The 15,543-nt window shown below is 41.7% G+C and overlaps 1 protein-coding gene and 1 pseudogene across 1 annotated transcript in view; one reads left to right on the forward strand and one right to left on the reverse strand.

Moving 5' to 3' along the window:
- Cd5l (CD5 molecule like) overlaps positions 1-15,543 on the forward strand; it is a 112,267-nt gene that overhangs the window by 4,061 nt on the left and 92,663 nt on the right. The window contains exon 2 of the mRNA XM_036190390.1: positions 12,674-12,921. The gene's annotated coding sequence lies outside the window, so the exon portion shown is untranslated. The remainder of the gene's footprint in view (positions 1-12,673; positions 12,922-15,543) is intronic.
- On the reverse strand, positions 5,381-5,527 carry LOC118586498 (annotated as a pseudogene).

Here is a 15,543-nt window from a genome sequence, read left to right on the forward strand (position 1 = left end):
CCTTCATAAAAAAAAAAAAAGTCAGGGCAAGGACGCAGGACAGAAACCTGGAGAGAGAAGCTTGAGCAGAGGCCATGGAAGAATGTTACTCACTAGCTCTCCTTAGCTTGCTCCCCATGGTTTGCTCAGTGTGCTTTCTTATACACTCCACGACCCCCTGCCCAGCGACAGCACCACCCACTGTGGACTGGGCCCTTCTCCATCAGTCATCAATCAAGAAAACACCCTCACAGGCTTGCCTAAAGGCCAATCTGAAGGGACACTTTCTCATTTGAGGTCCCCTCTTCTCAGATGACCCAAGACTGTATCAAGTTGGAAAAGAAATGGACCAGTACACGCAGTGTTCCAAAATGTGTCTTCCTTTAGATCTAACATTGTTGTGTGTAGTTGGATACTCTAACATTGAGTGATACATATTTACCATTGTTACATTAATTTATCATTGTTATATTCTCTACTCTTAATGAATTGACACCTATATAGTTACATGATGAACTTTTCCCACTCTTTTAATAAAGCATGTGTAAAATGTAAAGTCTGATTCATCAGATATAAGTCTCCAAGCTCAGTTTTGGTTCTCATTTGCATGGAATATCTTTTTTCATGCCTTCATCTTTAGTTTATGTGTCTTTTAAAGCAAAATTAGTCTCTTCAGACAATCTAGAATTGGCCTTGTAGTCAATGCATTTAGCTGGTTTTGTTTCTCTTAGGTGGAGGTTACTGTTTCTCTCAGGACTGACTACTGCCTTTGTGTGCATAGTTTTCTAATAGCTGTGTGTGCAGCCTTTCTTCTTGTCTTCCTCTTTTGCCTCCTGTCTCTGTGGTTTTGTGGCCTGGAGAAGTGCTAAGCTGTTTCTTCTCTCATTTGTTTATCTTTGTAATTACTTCATTTCTACTGAGCAACTCACATTTGAAGATCTTGTAATTGTGCTATATGTTTAAGTTGGTAAGTTCTTAGCTTTGACTGCATTCAAATAGCCTAGAATTTTCCATATACAAACCATTTTATGTGGTAGTTTACATCTTTTTTAAAAATTTATTATATTTGTGTTTTAATTTTACACATCAGCCATGGGTTCCCCTGTCCTCTCCCCTCCCGCCCCTACCCCCACCTTCCTCCCCAGCCCCTCCCCTCCATTTCCATCTCCTCCAGGGCAAAGACTCCCCTGGGGATTCATTTAAACCTGGTGGATTCAGTACAGGCAGGTCCAGTCCCCTCCTTCCAGGCTGAGCAAAGTGTCCCTGTGTAAGCCCAAGGTTCCAAACAGCTAGTTCATGCACTAAGGACAGGTCCCGGTCCCAGAGCCTGGGTGCCTCCCAAACAGTTCAAGCTATTCAATTGTCTTACTTATCCAGAGGGCCTGCTCCAGCTGGGGGCTCCACAGCCTTTGGTTCATAATTCATGTGCTTCCATTTGGCTATTTGTCCCTGTGCTCTTCCAATCTTGGTCTCAACAATTCATGCTCTTACAGTCCCTCCTCTTTCTCGCCAATTGGACTCCTGGAGCTCCACCTGGGGCCTGGCTGAGGCTCTCTGCATCCACTTCCATCAGTTATTGGATGAGAGTTCCAGCATGACCATTAGGGTGTTTGGCCATCTGATCACCAGACTAGGTCAGATCAGGCTTTCTCTCGACCATTGCCAATAGTCTACAGTGGATGTCTCATTGTGGATTTCTGGGGACCTCTCTAGCACTTTGCTTCTTCCTGTTCTCATGTGGTCTTCATTTATCATGGTCTGTTATTCCTTGTTCTCCCTTTCTGTTCTTGATCCAGCTGGGATCTCCTGCTCCCCTAAGCTTTCTTTCCCTCGAACCTTGCCCTTCATTACTCCCACTCACGTCCAGGTTGTTCATGTAGATCTCATCCATTTCTCTGTCATTGGGTGATCCCTGGGTCTTTCCTAGTGTCCCGTTTTCTAGGTAGCCTCCCTGGAGTTGTGTAGCAGTCTAGTCATCCTTTGTTTTACACCTAGTATCCTACTATGAGTGAGTACATGCCATGTTTGTCCTTCTGAGTCTGGGTTACCTCACTCAGGATGATTTTTTCTAGATCCATCCATTTGCCTGCAAACCTCATGATGTCATTGTTTTTCTCTGCTAGTTTACATCTTTTTATATGTGTATTGCTACACATGTTGTGTCTATAATTAATTATTGGGCATTTTGACTTTTATTCTTCATACTAGAAATTTGAAAGTTTGGCATACTGCCATTGTTGTAATATGATTTGTGATGATTCTGAATTTGATTATGAATTTATCCAACTGTCTCTATTAAACTGAGGTGTTTTGGCAGGTATTAACTCTTCACTGACTTTAAGGCATTCTACAATTCCTACTTAATGTCATTGCTGTGCTTCTTCATACTTTGTTGCCAGTCTTTTGTCATACATTTTTATTTTTTTAATTCATACTTACAAATTTTAGGGAATTTTCAAAGAAATACATGAAGAAGTCCTATATACCTTCTGTCCATCCCCCTGAGTATCAAATAGTATTTGATATGACTATAGTACACATCAAATCCAGGAGACTGCTATAGATGCAACTGTTAGATCCATGGCCTTCCATGTTACCCCCCCCCCCTCCCTGCAGCTTCCTTTCCCTCCAGACATTCCTAGGGGTTACCAACAGGTCACCCACTGCTCTTAGAAAGAGCTGAATACCCCCACACACACACAACACACACAACATGCACACACACACACACACACACACACACACACACACACACACATCAGCATCAGCATCAGCATCATCACCATCTGGGAATCATCGACAAGGACTGCAGGCACTTAGCATAGATCCCACACTAACCAAGCCTGCAGCCTTATGATGTAGGACCTCCCCATCTCCTGGGAACTTTTAAGAATGAGTATATTTATCTGTTGAGACTGAAGCCTCTTCCTTCAGACCCCACTTTACTGCTCATATGTAAAAAAGATTCATCTCAGCTCTTTTCTCTCCAACCTACTCCCCTTTTTCCTATGCCTCCCTGAAATTCTAACAGTAACCACAGAACTTACTTAGGACTTTTCTAATTATACTTGCATCAATTTTTATTATTTGTGTGCTTATCTGTATGAATGTACCAAGTACTGTTTTGTAGATTTACATAGTTACAAACAGGATAATCAAGCATACTGTTAGACTAAAGATCAAAGATCCCCAGTATGTACTCTGTCCCTCCACACTTATTCCTTAGCTCCTAGCACCTATTAAATTAATTTCTATTTGTGATGTATGCTTTTCACAAGCATTACATAAATAGAGTCACGTGGCAGGCATTTTCCTACCCAGTGTAATTTTCTTAAGGTTTGTCCATGATTTTGTCCATATCTATAGTTTGTCCATTTTCATTGTGGAACACATCAGTTGTTTAACCCATTGAAGGACATCTAAGTAGTTTTCAGGTTTTAATAGTTATGAAAAAGCTGCTATATACATTTATAGAAAGATGTTGTTTGAAGACAGATTTTCATTTCTTTGAGTAAGATGAAAGTGTTAGGTTGTAGGATAAGTCCCCTTTGCCTTTTCTTTTTCTCCTCTTTGGCTTTTTTGAGATAAATATCCCCGTGTAGCTCAGGCTGGCCTTAAACTCTCCAGCCCCTGCTTCTATCTCTACAGTGTAGCTTGCTCCATCTTTAAAGATGGCTACATGTTTTTCTGAGTACACCAGTTTACATTACCACCACTTCTGCATGATGACTTGATCCTTTTCCTTTTCACTGGTGATTAGTGTGTAACTATGTTTAAAGTTTAGTTATTTGAGCTGATGTGATCTTAGTGGTTCTATTGTTGTGAAGAGACATCATGACCATGGCAGCTCTCATAAAAGAAAAGCATTTACTTGGGTGGCTTACAGTTTAAAGTTTAGTCCATTATCATCACCGTGGGGGCATGGCAGCAGGCATGCAGACATGGTGCTGGAGAAGTAGCTGAGAGTCCTACATCTTGCAGGCAACAGGAGGTGGTGTGTGTCTCTGGGTGGTATCTTGGGCATATATAAGCTCGCCTCCAGAGTGACACACTTCCTCCAACAAGACCACACCTACTCCAAAAAGACCACACCTCCTTATAGTGCCACTACCTATGAAATTATGGGGGCTAATTCAATTCAAACTGCCACAAAAAGTAAACTTCTTAAAATTTATTTCTTTAAATTTTTTTTTTCATTTTACATACCAAATCCAGTTCCCCTTCCCTCCTCCCCAGCTCCCCAACCTCCCCCCCATCCACTCCTCAGAGAGGGTAAGGCCTCCCTTGGGGAGTCAACAAAGTCTAGCATATTAAGTTGAGGCAGGACCAAGCCCCTGCCCCCGTGTTAAGGCTGAGCACGTTATCCCAACCTAAAGAATGTGTCCCAAAAAGCCATTTCATGCACCCAGGATAAGTCCTGGTCCCACTGTCAGGGCTCCCCAAACAGATCTAGACATATAACTTTTGCCCACATTTGGAGTGCCTACTTCGGTACCATGCATGTTCCCCAGCTGACAGGCCAGAGTCCACGAACTCCTACCAGCTTAGGTCAGCTGTCTCTGTGGTTTTCTCCATCATGATCTTGACCTCTCTTGCTCCTGTGATCCCTCCTCCCTCTCTTCAACTGAAGTCTAGGAGCTCAGCCCAGTGTTTGGTTGTGGATCACTGTATCTGCTTCCTCAGTTACTAGATGTAGGTTCTATGATGACAACCCAGACCCAGAAAGACAAACACAGTATGTATTTGCTCTTAAATGGATATTAGACACAAAGCAAAGGATAACCAGGCTACCCACAATCCCAGAGAAGCTAGGTAAAAAGGAGGACCTAAGAGAGATGCACATGGAAGGCCCCAGAAAGGGAAAATGGTTAAGATCTCCTGGGTAAACTGGGAGATGGGTAGGAGGGAAGAGATGGGAAATGGCAACAGGAGGGGTTGAAATGGCCAAGTGAAGGGAGGGATGGAGAGGGAGAGCAATGAAAGTGATATCTTGGTAGAGGGAACCATTAGTGGGCTAGGAAGAAACTTGGTGCCAGGGAAATCCCCAAGAATCCACAAGGATGACATCAGCTAAGACTCCTAGCAATAATGGAGAGGATGCCTGAACTTATCCTCCCTATAATCAGATTGGTGACTACCTTAATTGTCGTCATAGAACCTACATCACATAAAAGGTTTTAAATTATTATAAAGTCAAATTTTTCAATTTTACCCCTGTGGATTATGTTTTTAGGGCCAAATATAAGAATTCTTTGCCTTGTTGTAGATTCTGGAGGCTTTATTCTTTGGGTCACCTCTAAAATTTTTGTAATTTTCTATTTTAGATTAAGCCCATGGTCCACTGAAGATGGCTTTATATAAGATACATAGAGTTTTTTGTTCTGTTTTTTTTTTTTTTCTTGAGAAGGCAATCCCCTACTATGCAAATATGTAGTCAAGGTTCCCATATTTGGGAACTTGCAGGACTCAGCATATCCAGAATGCAATGGATAAGACTCACCCTGGGAAAACCTCTTTAATCATAAGATATATCATGCCAAATAGGTGTGTGTGTGTGTGTGTGTGTGTGTGTGTGTGTTCACTTTTTTGTTTTTTCCCCCATGGATGTTTGATTACTCTAACCCATTTGTTTAAAAGACTGTGTCTAATGATTGTATCATTTTTACTTATTTATAGAATATTAGTTGAAAGCTGCATTAATGACTTGAGATTAATCCTTAGGAGAGAAACAAGCCTTGTAGCTTGCCCTCTGACCTTCACACAAATGACATGGTGACATGATGCACCCACACACCACCATAAAATGAATAAATATGTGAAAAATGGTATCTGGACATCTTTGTTCTGTTCCACGAATTCGTGTTTCATCCATTTGTCTGCTAGTGCTATCTTTTTACTGGAGCGGCAACACAGCACTCAGCGCCAAGAATGATAATCCCTTCCATTTTATTCCCTTTGAAACCTGCCTCTAGGGGCCTGAGAAATGGCTCAGCTGTTAAGAGCACTGATGTTTTCCAGAGAGCTCAGGTTTGATTCCCAGCACCCACATGGCAGCTCACAGCTCTGTAGCTCCAATCTCAAGGGATAAAACGCCATCTTCAGGCCTCTGCAGGCACTGCATGCATGTGGTGTGCAGACATACATTCACAAACACATAAAAATAATAAAAGTCCCCTACACACACTAGAAACAAAACAAAACCAAAAGGAAAAAAAAATACCAAGAAAGCTGGCTCTCTTCTGGAAACTTTCCCTTTGTGTGGAAAATCTACAAGAAACTTGATCTATAAGAGTGACTTGAAGGACTTGATTTCAGCCGTAATTTTGAGTGTGATATACAATAAGACAACAAATTGTGATTGGATGACATAATATACCACACACTTCACAGAAATGGAAGAAGAAATGTAGAAAGCGTTCAGCAAAGAAATGATAAATATTTGAGGCAAAAGACATGTTTTAAACACTATGCAATGTATGTATGCATTGAATTGCCACATGAACAATTTTCATGATTTTACGTTGTAGTTAAAATTATTTAAAAATTCTTGCTGGAGTTTGATAGCGACTTATTAAGACTTGAAATTTTTATAGTGTTGGGTCTCTAGTCCATAAGCATGCTACATTTTTTCCAAGAATTTAGGTATTTGTGTAGGTTTGATTGTAAAATGTTTCTCATAGGCTTATGTGTTTGAACAATTGGTCCCTAGCTGGTAGAACTCTTTTTGTTTCTTTGTTTGTTTTTTGGGTTTTTTTTGTTTGTTTGTTTGTTTGTTTTTGGTTTTTCGAGACAGGGTTTCCCTGTGTAGCTTTGCGCCTTTCCTGGAACTCACTTGGTAGCCCAGGCTGGCCTCGAACTCACAGAGATCTGCCTGGTTCTGCCTCTCGAGTGCTGGGATTAAAGGCGTGCGCCACCACCGCCCGGCAACTGGTAGAGCTCTTCTGGAAAGCGATGGAACCTTTAGGTTGCAGAACACTGATAGAAGAAGTGAGTCATTATGGGCAGACCTTGATTGTCAGTTCTCAGCTTCAGACTGGATACAATGTGCCCAACTGTCTCATCCTCCTTTGTTGTACAGTATTATTTTAAGGTGTGTTACTTTTGTTTATGTTGCATTTGTTTAACTCTGTGAAAGCTGTGTTACTTTGCCTGTCTAAAACACCTGATGGTCTAATAAAGATCTGAACAGCCAATAGTGAGGCAGGAGAAAGGACAGGCAGGGCTGCAGGCAGAGAGAATATATAGAGGAGAAATCTGGAAGGAAAAAGAGGAAATAACAAGAGAAGGAGGAAGAGTCCAGGGGCCAGCACCCAGCTACACAGCAAGCCACGGATTAAGAGTAAGATTTACAGAAGTAAGAGAACAGGAAAAACCCTGAGGCAAAAGGTAAATGGGTTAAGTTAAAGAAAGCTGATTAGAAATAAGCCAAGCTAAAGCTAGACATTTATAAGTAACAATAAGCCTCCATGTGTGATTTATTTGGGAGCTGGGTGTCAGGCCCCCCAAAAGAGCAAAAAATAACCAACAACAGCCCTTCCTGCATAACTTCCCTGGTGGGCTATAGATTTTTGAGTTGTAAACCAGGATAATCCTTTATTGCCTTAGCTGCCTTGTGTCAGACCTTCGATCCCGGCAATGAGAAGAGGAACTAACTCAGAAAATGTGTATAGAGAGTGGGTTATTCTTGTGCTAACCCAGACCACGTTGTTTGTAGCCTTTGGAACTGGTTTGCTGGGGGAGGTGGAGGAATTTGTACCTTTAGCCTGTGAAAGCCATAGGATGCTTGTTAGCCATAGCCAGGGCATTTGGTAAAGCTCCTTCATTAGATAATGGCAGTTCTCAAACTAAAGTAACTTTGTTCTCAGAGCCAAATTAGCTTGTTTTTCTAGATCCCCTCCACACCCTCTCTATGCTTTGTAATGGCTGACCAGGGGAGATGTTTGCCCGTCACCTGACCTTCTTTACCCATCACTCAACTCTTCTCTAGCAACTACCAACCACAGGCTGCAAAGGAAAAACTTTCAACCCCCTTCTCCCTTTCCTACTTCTGCTTTATAACAATCCCAGCCGAAAACTGAAGAGTAGCTCTCCAGTTCTTACACCAAGGCTCAGTGTCTTTTTCCCCCAAGTCTTTTCCTGAATAAAACCTGTTTTGTTGTTGAATTGTACATTCCCTTGTCTGTCTGTCTTTCTCACTGGTGTGAACAGAGCTTAATGGACCATTCTGATGGGAGTTTTGAAGACCACTATGACTAAAGATATTCATAAGGTTGAGTTCTGGCTCCTGAGAAGGGCACGAGAGGGACTGGAGAGAGAGTTCTACAGTTAAGAGCACTTGCTGCTCTTGCCAAAGACGCACAGTGCAGCTCACAGCTGTCTGTAACACGAGCTCCCGGAGATCCGATACCCGTTTCTGGCCTCTGTGGGCACCAGGCACACATGTGGAACACACTTATACATGCAGGCCAAACAATCATCACAGAGTGAAAATAAATCTTAGAAAGAAGAGAAGGGAATAAGAACTCTTTAGAAAACTAGGCTGGAGGCTGTGGTGTGTTCTGGCAAAGAACCTGGCCGTGTTGTGCACTTGGTCCTGAGAACTTGAGTAATGCTGAATTAGAAAGTCATGGACTGATCGCTTTGGTGGAAGCAATGTCAAGACAGCACGGCATTCTTGCTCAGTTATGGCAATGACACTCTGTCCTTACCCAAAGCTAGAGTGAGAGCAAGCCAGTGTGGCGCAAGGAGCGGGAGAGTCTGGAGTTCGGTGAGGAGAAGCACAGTGAATGGGTTTTTAGTTAATTAGCTTGTAAGGATCAGCTCCAGTAAGAGAAACTTGTGCTCTGTACTGAATCTATAGCAAATGTGCCCCCAAAGCAAGGTCCCACCCTGGAATATTCCAACTTATTAAAATGCAAATTTGTTTGAAAGGAAAGAGCCTAGAATGAAGAGTGGGGCGCAAGGGGTTCCCTACTCAAAACGCCTGCTTCAGAAAGTGTTTTTTCAGATCTAGCTGCTGTGTGCATAGAGAGCAGTCCATCTTTAGTTTAAGGGAGCAGATAAACTGTCACATTGGCAGTGGAGCTTTGCAGCCTTGTCTACAGGTGCTTGTCTTGTAGGCATACAATATGCAAGGGGAGTGAGTGGTGGGTCATGAGAGTCTACAGGTGCTTGTCTTGTAGGCATACAATATGCAAGGGGAGTGAGTGGTGGGTCATGAGAGCTCATGGCAAGGCTCCAGAAAGCCACTGAGGTCAAGCAATATCTGTAGAGTGCTATTTCCTTAAGAAGGTCCTGGAATGCCATGGTATGAAACTGTGAAAATGAAGCCTAAGTTTCAACAGAGATCCCCAAAATGCTGGAGATCCTTGGATGTGTTATTGACATTGTAAAGACTGGAGGGACTTTTAAAATTGGAATGAATACATTTTGCATCACGCAAAGGCCATGAACCCATGGAGGCCAGAGGCAGAATGTTGTAACTTGGATAGGAAATGTCCTCCATAATGATTGTATTTAAAACACCTGGTCCCCAGCTAATCAAACTGTTTTTGGAAGGTTGTGGAACCTTTAAGAGGTAAAGTCTTGCAGGAAGAAGTGAGTCACTGGAGACAACATTGAGGTTTGGAAATCTGGCCCAACTTCCTGTCTGCTCTCTGCTCTCTGCTCCCTGACAGCAGATACAGTGACCAAATGTCTCATTCTCCCATCTCCATGCCTCCTCTGCCACAGAAGACATATCCCTGCTTAAATTATAGGTCAAAATAAACCTGAAGTCCTTGAAGTAACATCCTGTTCGATGTCTGGTAACAACAACAAGAGCAGTAACCAAGTCATTATTCTCTAATTTATCTCACCAGCGGTTTGGAATTTTTAGCGTTTGGAATATGAATATTTTAATACAGTAGCCCTTAAGCATTCCATTTCTTTAAAGTTACTATGAATATTTTTTTCACCCACTTGTTGGCAGAATGTAAAACCCAGTTGATTTTTCTGTGCTGATCTCACATTGCTGGTATTACTTATTAGTTCTTGGAATTGGTTAGTCCTAAGATTTTTCTGATAGATTCTTGGGGGTTCTGTGTAGACAATCATGCCATCTGCAGATAAAGGCAGGACACAGAGGTTTTGCTTTTTATCTATGTTTCTTTTTTCTTTGTCTTATTACAGCATTTAGAAATAGATGTTATTGAATAAGAGTGCTGTGAGCAGACATCTTGGGTTTTAGTATACTTTCAAATATTTGCAATGCAGATGATAAAAAGATCTCTTACATTCTAAGAGACTGGATCTTTTGCTGGACCTTTAGCCAGAGTTAATAACATACCCTGAGGTCACTTAAGACAAGGTTGGTCTCCTACTGTGTGCTTGTCCTGTTCATTTCACCTGACTGAAAGAGAAAAACACAACAATTAACCTTACTTGCCTTGAATTACCCATGCAATCAACTTTACAACCTAAACTAATGCACAGTTGTAATCTTAAAATATGTACTCTCCCATGTCCCGGAGCCAAAGTAATGCATGTGTATTATTTGCTGTAAACATAAAAAATGGAGTTTGAAAGCAATCTTATAAAATGAATAGCCACCATAAATGTTGCACACAACATTTGGATATTGCTCGCTTGGTAAACAGTGATGTTTGTAATACTGTGTGGGAGCCCACAAAGGTTTCATAGTGAGATCTGAGCTTGCTTTACCAAGCAGGACTGCATTAGAGGATGATTGGACTATGGGCCTGGGTACTAGGTGTTTGGAAGGGTCTACACTTGGTTGTACCTAGCAAAGGGAGATCTATTGCCTTGTCCCATGGTATTGTTATAAAAAGCCCCTTTGATTAAAGTTCTGGGCCAGTGAATAAGGATCCAGGCCCTCCAAAGGTTGTCCTGTGTTTCTGTTTCTCTCCCCTTTATATTTCTATCTAAATCTCTTATTCCTCATTCCTCAAGAGTATCCAGGTAAAGGTGGGGGCTAGTCCCCCATAGTATTGTTTGTTATTTGTTTCAGCTGGGGTCAATGAATTAATCTCTAATAACCGTTAAAGGTTTCTGTAAAGTATCCCGCATTTCTTCCCCATGTGATGCTTTCAGAGCATAGACAGAGCAAAGCCCTTTGCCAGGGACAGACATAGGGACAGATCCACAAGACAGCAACAGATTCAGACTTACACAACAGATGGACAAGAGGATGGAAGACAAAAGGAGATACAAGACAGAATTCAAACCTGGGCTCACTCTTGTTAAATGACTCCAGGGAGAAGTACTTGGATTTCATTCCTTAATGGGACACTGATGCATCATTAATGGTGATGCAAGTTTATTATTAATGTGTTCAAACTGATGGCTGTTTATGTTCTCATATAAGCTTAAAAAAACTTGTTTAGTACAAAAGATCATTTAAAAATATTTATGAGAATTATGCTATATCTATATGTATAATGACTAAAAACTGTGTGAGCACTTGAAAAACATACATGAATATTTTGTAATATTGGTGCTCTGAGAATAGAATTAATTTACACTGTTACATGTCTCATGCTATCTTTTCATTGAATTTCTTAAGTTGAACAGTTTTTGCTGGGCTTGTTCTAAACTGTATTTTTTTACATTTGCAAATAAGATTTTTATTCCATTATATTTTTTTATTAACAGTTGGCATTGGCTATTTAAAGACTTGACCCGTATTTTTAAATTATTTAACGAGGCGGTTGTATAATTACATGTTGGCATTCAAGCAGTTGAACATGAGTCGAGAAAAATTTCATTAGGCCTTCTACCTCTTCCACAAATGTTCCATTTTACGTTAAAGATCCAAACATTAGCACAGTAGGTCTACAAGATCCTGTCTACATTCTGGTCTTCCTGGAGTAATTCAATATAGAGGCTCGCAGCCCTGTTTCCCATCATCTTTATTGTTCCTTAACATAGTATTGAACACTATGTGAAATATGTGTCTGACTCGTTCGCCTTTCCCTCGCATCACTAGAATGTGAGGCACACAGAAGCAAAGACTCTGTGTGCTGATCTGTCATCTGTATTTCAGTGTCCAAGACCCGAAAACATTTAATGTTGGCAATGCTCTTGTTTTGCCCCTAATTTCGCGGATTTGCAAAGGAATCACAGTTCAGCCTTGATCAGATTCCTTCTGTTGTTTCCGATCTGCCTGGAAAGCTGTGTGGGTTTGACTGAGAACAGTCCCCATGGGCTCATCTATTTGAATACTTGGTCACCAGTTGGTGAAACTATTTGGGAAGAATTAGAAGGTGCGGCCTTGTTGGAGGAGATGTGCCACCAGGAGGAGGCTTTGAAGTTTCAAAGAAGCCACACCATTCCCAGCTAGCTAGCTCTCTCTGCTCATGTTTGTTGATCCAGATGTAAGCTCTCATCTACTGCTCCAGTGCCATGCCTGCCCGCCTGCTGCCATGCTGCCTGCCATGATGGTCATGGATTCTACCCTCTGGAACGTTGAGGCCCCAGTTAAATGGTTTCTCTTATAAGTTGCCTTGGTCAAGGTGTTTCGTCACAGCAATAGAAATGTAACTGAGATAGAAGTGCTTCTACATCCAGAAAGAAGAGAAAATCATAGGAAAGAATTACCCAGCACAGAGCAGGGTCACATGTACAGAGTGGGCAGTCTAAAGCCACAGGTGACAGAGGACTCAGCTGAACTCATTTCCTCCTCTGTCTCCCACAGGAAGCCAATGTCTGGAAACAGGACCTGTTTAAACGTTGTTCCTGAGTAGAGCTGGCAGGAGTCTCAGAAGGGGGAAGCCCAGTTCTGGCTGGGAGAGCCCTCCATCCTTCTACCCACTTCCTCTTCCGGGAGCAGAAAATGCTCATGGGGAACTTAGAGCAGCCTCGATGCATTTCCTTCCCGACTGTCTTCCAGGGACATTTCACCTAGGACAGGCCTGAGTAACTGGATGGATAAGATTTCCAGGGGTGAGTTTCCTAGAAAAATACTCAGGTATTTATCATCACTTTCTCTTCACAAGAAAATACTAATTGAATGTCAAATACCACATTCAGCCTCTGTGTTTGTAAATTCATAATTTAAAAGTCTAAGTTACCTGTATGTTTGAAATTCAACCTCAAATTGCAATGCTCAAAATTGATTATGCGAAGTTACAATACATTCACAAAATGGAATGTTGTATAGTTATATATGAAGTAATTTTTTAAAGTAATATTTGTATTAATTAATTTTGTGATGGGATCTGGGCATCTGGAATTAGTTTATTGGTAGTTTTCTTGTTGTGGACAATTGCTCTAACCTTTGAAAAGTGGTTGTTTGGATTCTTGTTTGATATGACCTGACTTGTTAGTTGAGGAGCAGCAGAATTATACTTGGTATTCTGTCTTGGGGCCACTCTCTGTTGGTTTGTGAGTGGGGTGGCCTCATCTTAGATAGACACAGGTGCAACTCCTGAGCCTTGGAGTTGCTGAGAAGATTCTCTCTGTGATCTTCAGAATTTTATAGATGGCTCACTGTGTTCTGATAGTGGTCCTTGGGTAGCATAGACAGCTCTGGGCTGGAGTCCATGCAGTGGTGGTGCTGTGTGGGGTAGTGGATGGAGTAACTGGTAGGTAACGGGCTGGGAAAATTGGTTTGAGTGACCTATTCAGATGAGGTGTCTGACTGGCCGGCAAATGACGGAATGAGTATGCACAACCTGCTTGAGATTTTGGTTGGACTTCACGAGGTGCTCTTGCCGGGTGGTGTGTTGGATAATGGGCGGGCAGGTTGGGAAGCAGGTCTAGGTGACCAATTTGTGTTTCTGGGATGGACACCATGCCTGAAGGAATATATGGAAATAAAATTAATGAATAAAATGGCATTCTCATAAGATCTATTACAAAAAATGTCTCTAAAAATTTCTATTTAAATATCAACATCAATTTGTGCAAATTAATCTAGAGATCACAAACAAAGTTTTTTACAGGAGGAAAACCAATTTGTTCTTAAAAGGAAGATCATGAATGTGCTCCATGGGCAGATAAAGACATGAATCACCTCCATCTTCATCAGCACCACGCCTAGGCAGTGGTGGTAGGACAAAGAATGGCAAAGTCCTTCTGATTAATAAAGAGCCTAAAGAACATTGTTCCCAAACTGTTGTAAGTCGCCTTTCTCATTGCTAGAGAATAGAGTTGCAGACTACACTCAGCAGGGGCTGCCATGTCTGGGGCTGCCACTCAGAACCCTCCTAAGAACACCACAGCACTTCACCTGCCCCTCACCCGGATACTGAGCATCATACTGACCCTTCAAAGCCACCCAGAAGCTAAACAGAAGCAGTTAGTGGAATGTGCTTAGCATCGGCTCTGGGCTCAATTTCTGGCACCTAAATAAATAAATAAGATGTGGGGAAACACTTATCATAAGTGGGTAAATGAAAAATCAGGTAATAGACCTGCAGTAGCATAACCCAAATCTCAAAACAAGTAAGTTCTAAAGTCACTTTCCACAGGATCATGGCCAAACACACACTACTGAACTATTATTTATCTAGATGCACTGAAGACCCATTAATGAACTCAGAAATCAAGTTTTTTTTTTTCAGTTTTAAAGTTTCATTTACTATGTTTCCTAGGTCTCGAAATAATTAACTATAGACAATACTCTTTTATTATTACTACGGAAATTAGAAGCCATTCATTCAGTAGTTCAAACATTTATTTATTGCTTACCCATGTCTTGCCGGATCCAATGGTAGAGGCTGATTCTTGAATGATATACAAAACTATGTATAATCCTTATTCCTAGAGTTACAGTTTAATGCAAGGCCAGCTGTTAAGAACAGTGATATATGCCTCAAAGAAAAATTATAAAATGCTATGAGCAGACAAATGAGGAAGAGACATTGATATTTGGCTTTACATAGTTATGATTCTTTTTTTTTTTTTTTTTTTAAGGGGACTGGGACCTGTCCTTAGTGCATGAGCTGGCTGTTTGGAACCTTGGGCTTACATAGTTATGACTCTTAATTGTGAGTGACAGAAACCCAAATTAAGTTGAAAAAAAGAACACAAGGGACTATAATAGCTATAATTCTGTGGATTTTTTTAGAAACCAGAGCCTGGGATAGGAGTTAAGTTGTTGACAATTTATTTGGAAGTATATGCACAACAAATGTGCGGAGGAGGGAATGAGAGAAGCATAGATAGGAGAAGCTGTGATGTGGAGAAGCTATGATGTGGAGAAGCTGTGATGTGGAGGAGCTGTGATGTGGAGAAGCTGTGATGTGGAGGAGCTGTGATGGGGAGAAGCTGTGATGTGGAGGAGCTGTGATGTGGAGAAGCTGTGATGTGGAGGAGCTGTGATGTGGAGAAGCTGTGATGGGGAGAAGCTGTGATGGGGAGAAGCTGTGATGGGGAGCACTGGCCTGCTGGCCTGGGAACAAAAGCAAGGCCATCAGATAGATGAGTTAGCAAGACTTCTCTGGGGAGGTTGCAATGACGGCATTACTCAGAACAGTCCATGGATCCAGACATGGGAGTCTATGCTTCTACATGCCCTGAGTAGTGCTGCTGCATCCAAGCGCCGGAACGTGTGGAGAGCTG

Source organism: Onychomys torridus, chromosome 6, assembly GCF_903995425.1.
Source record: "Onychomys torridus chromosome 6, mOncTor1.1, whole genome shotgun sequence".
Classification (NCBI taxonomy): Eukaryota; Metazoa; Chordata; class Mammalia; order Rodentia; family Cricetidae; genus Onychomys; species Onychomys torridus.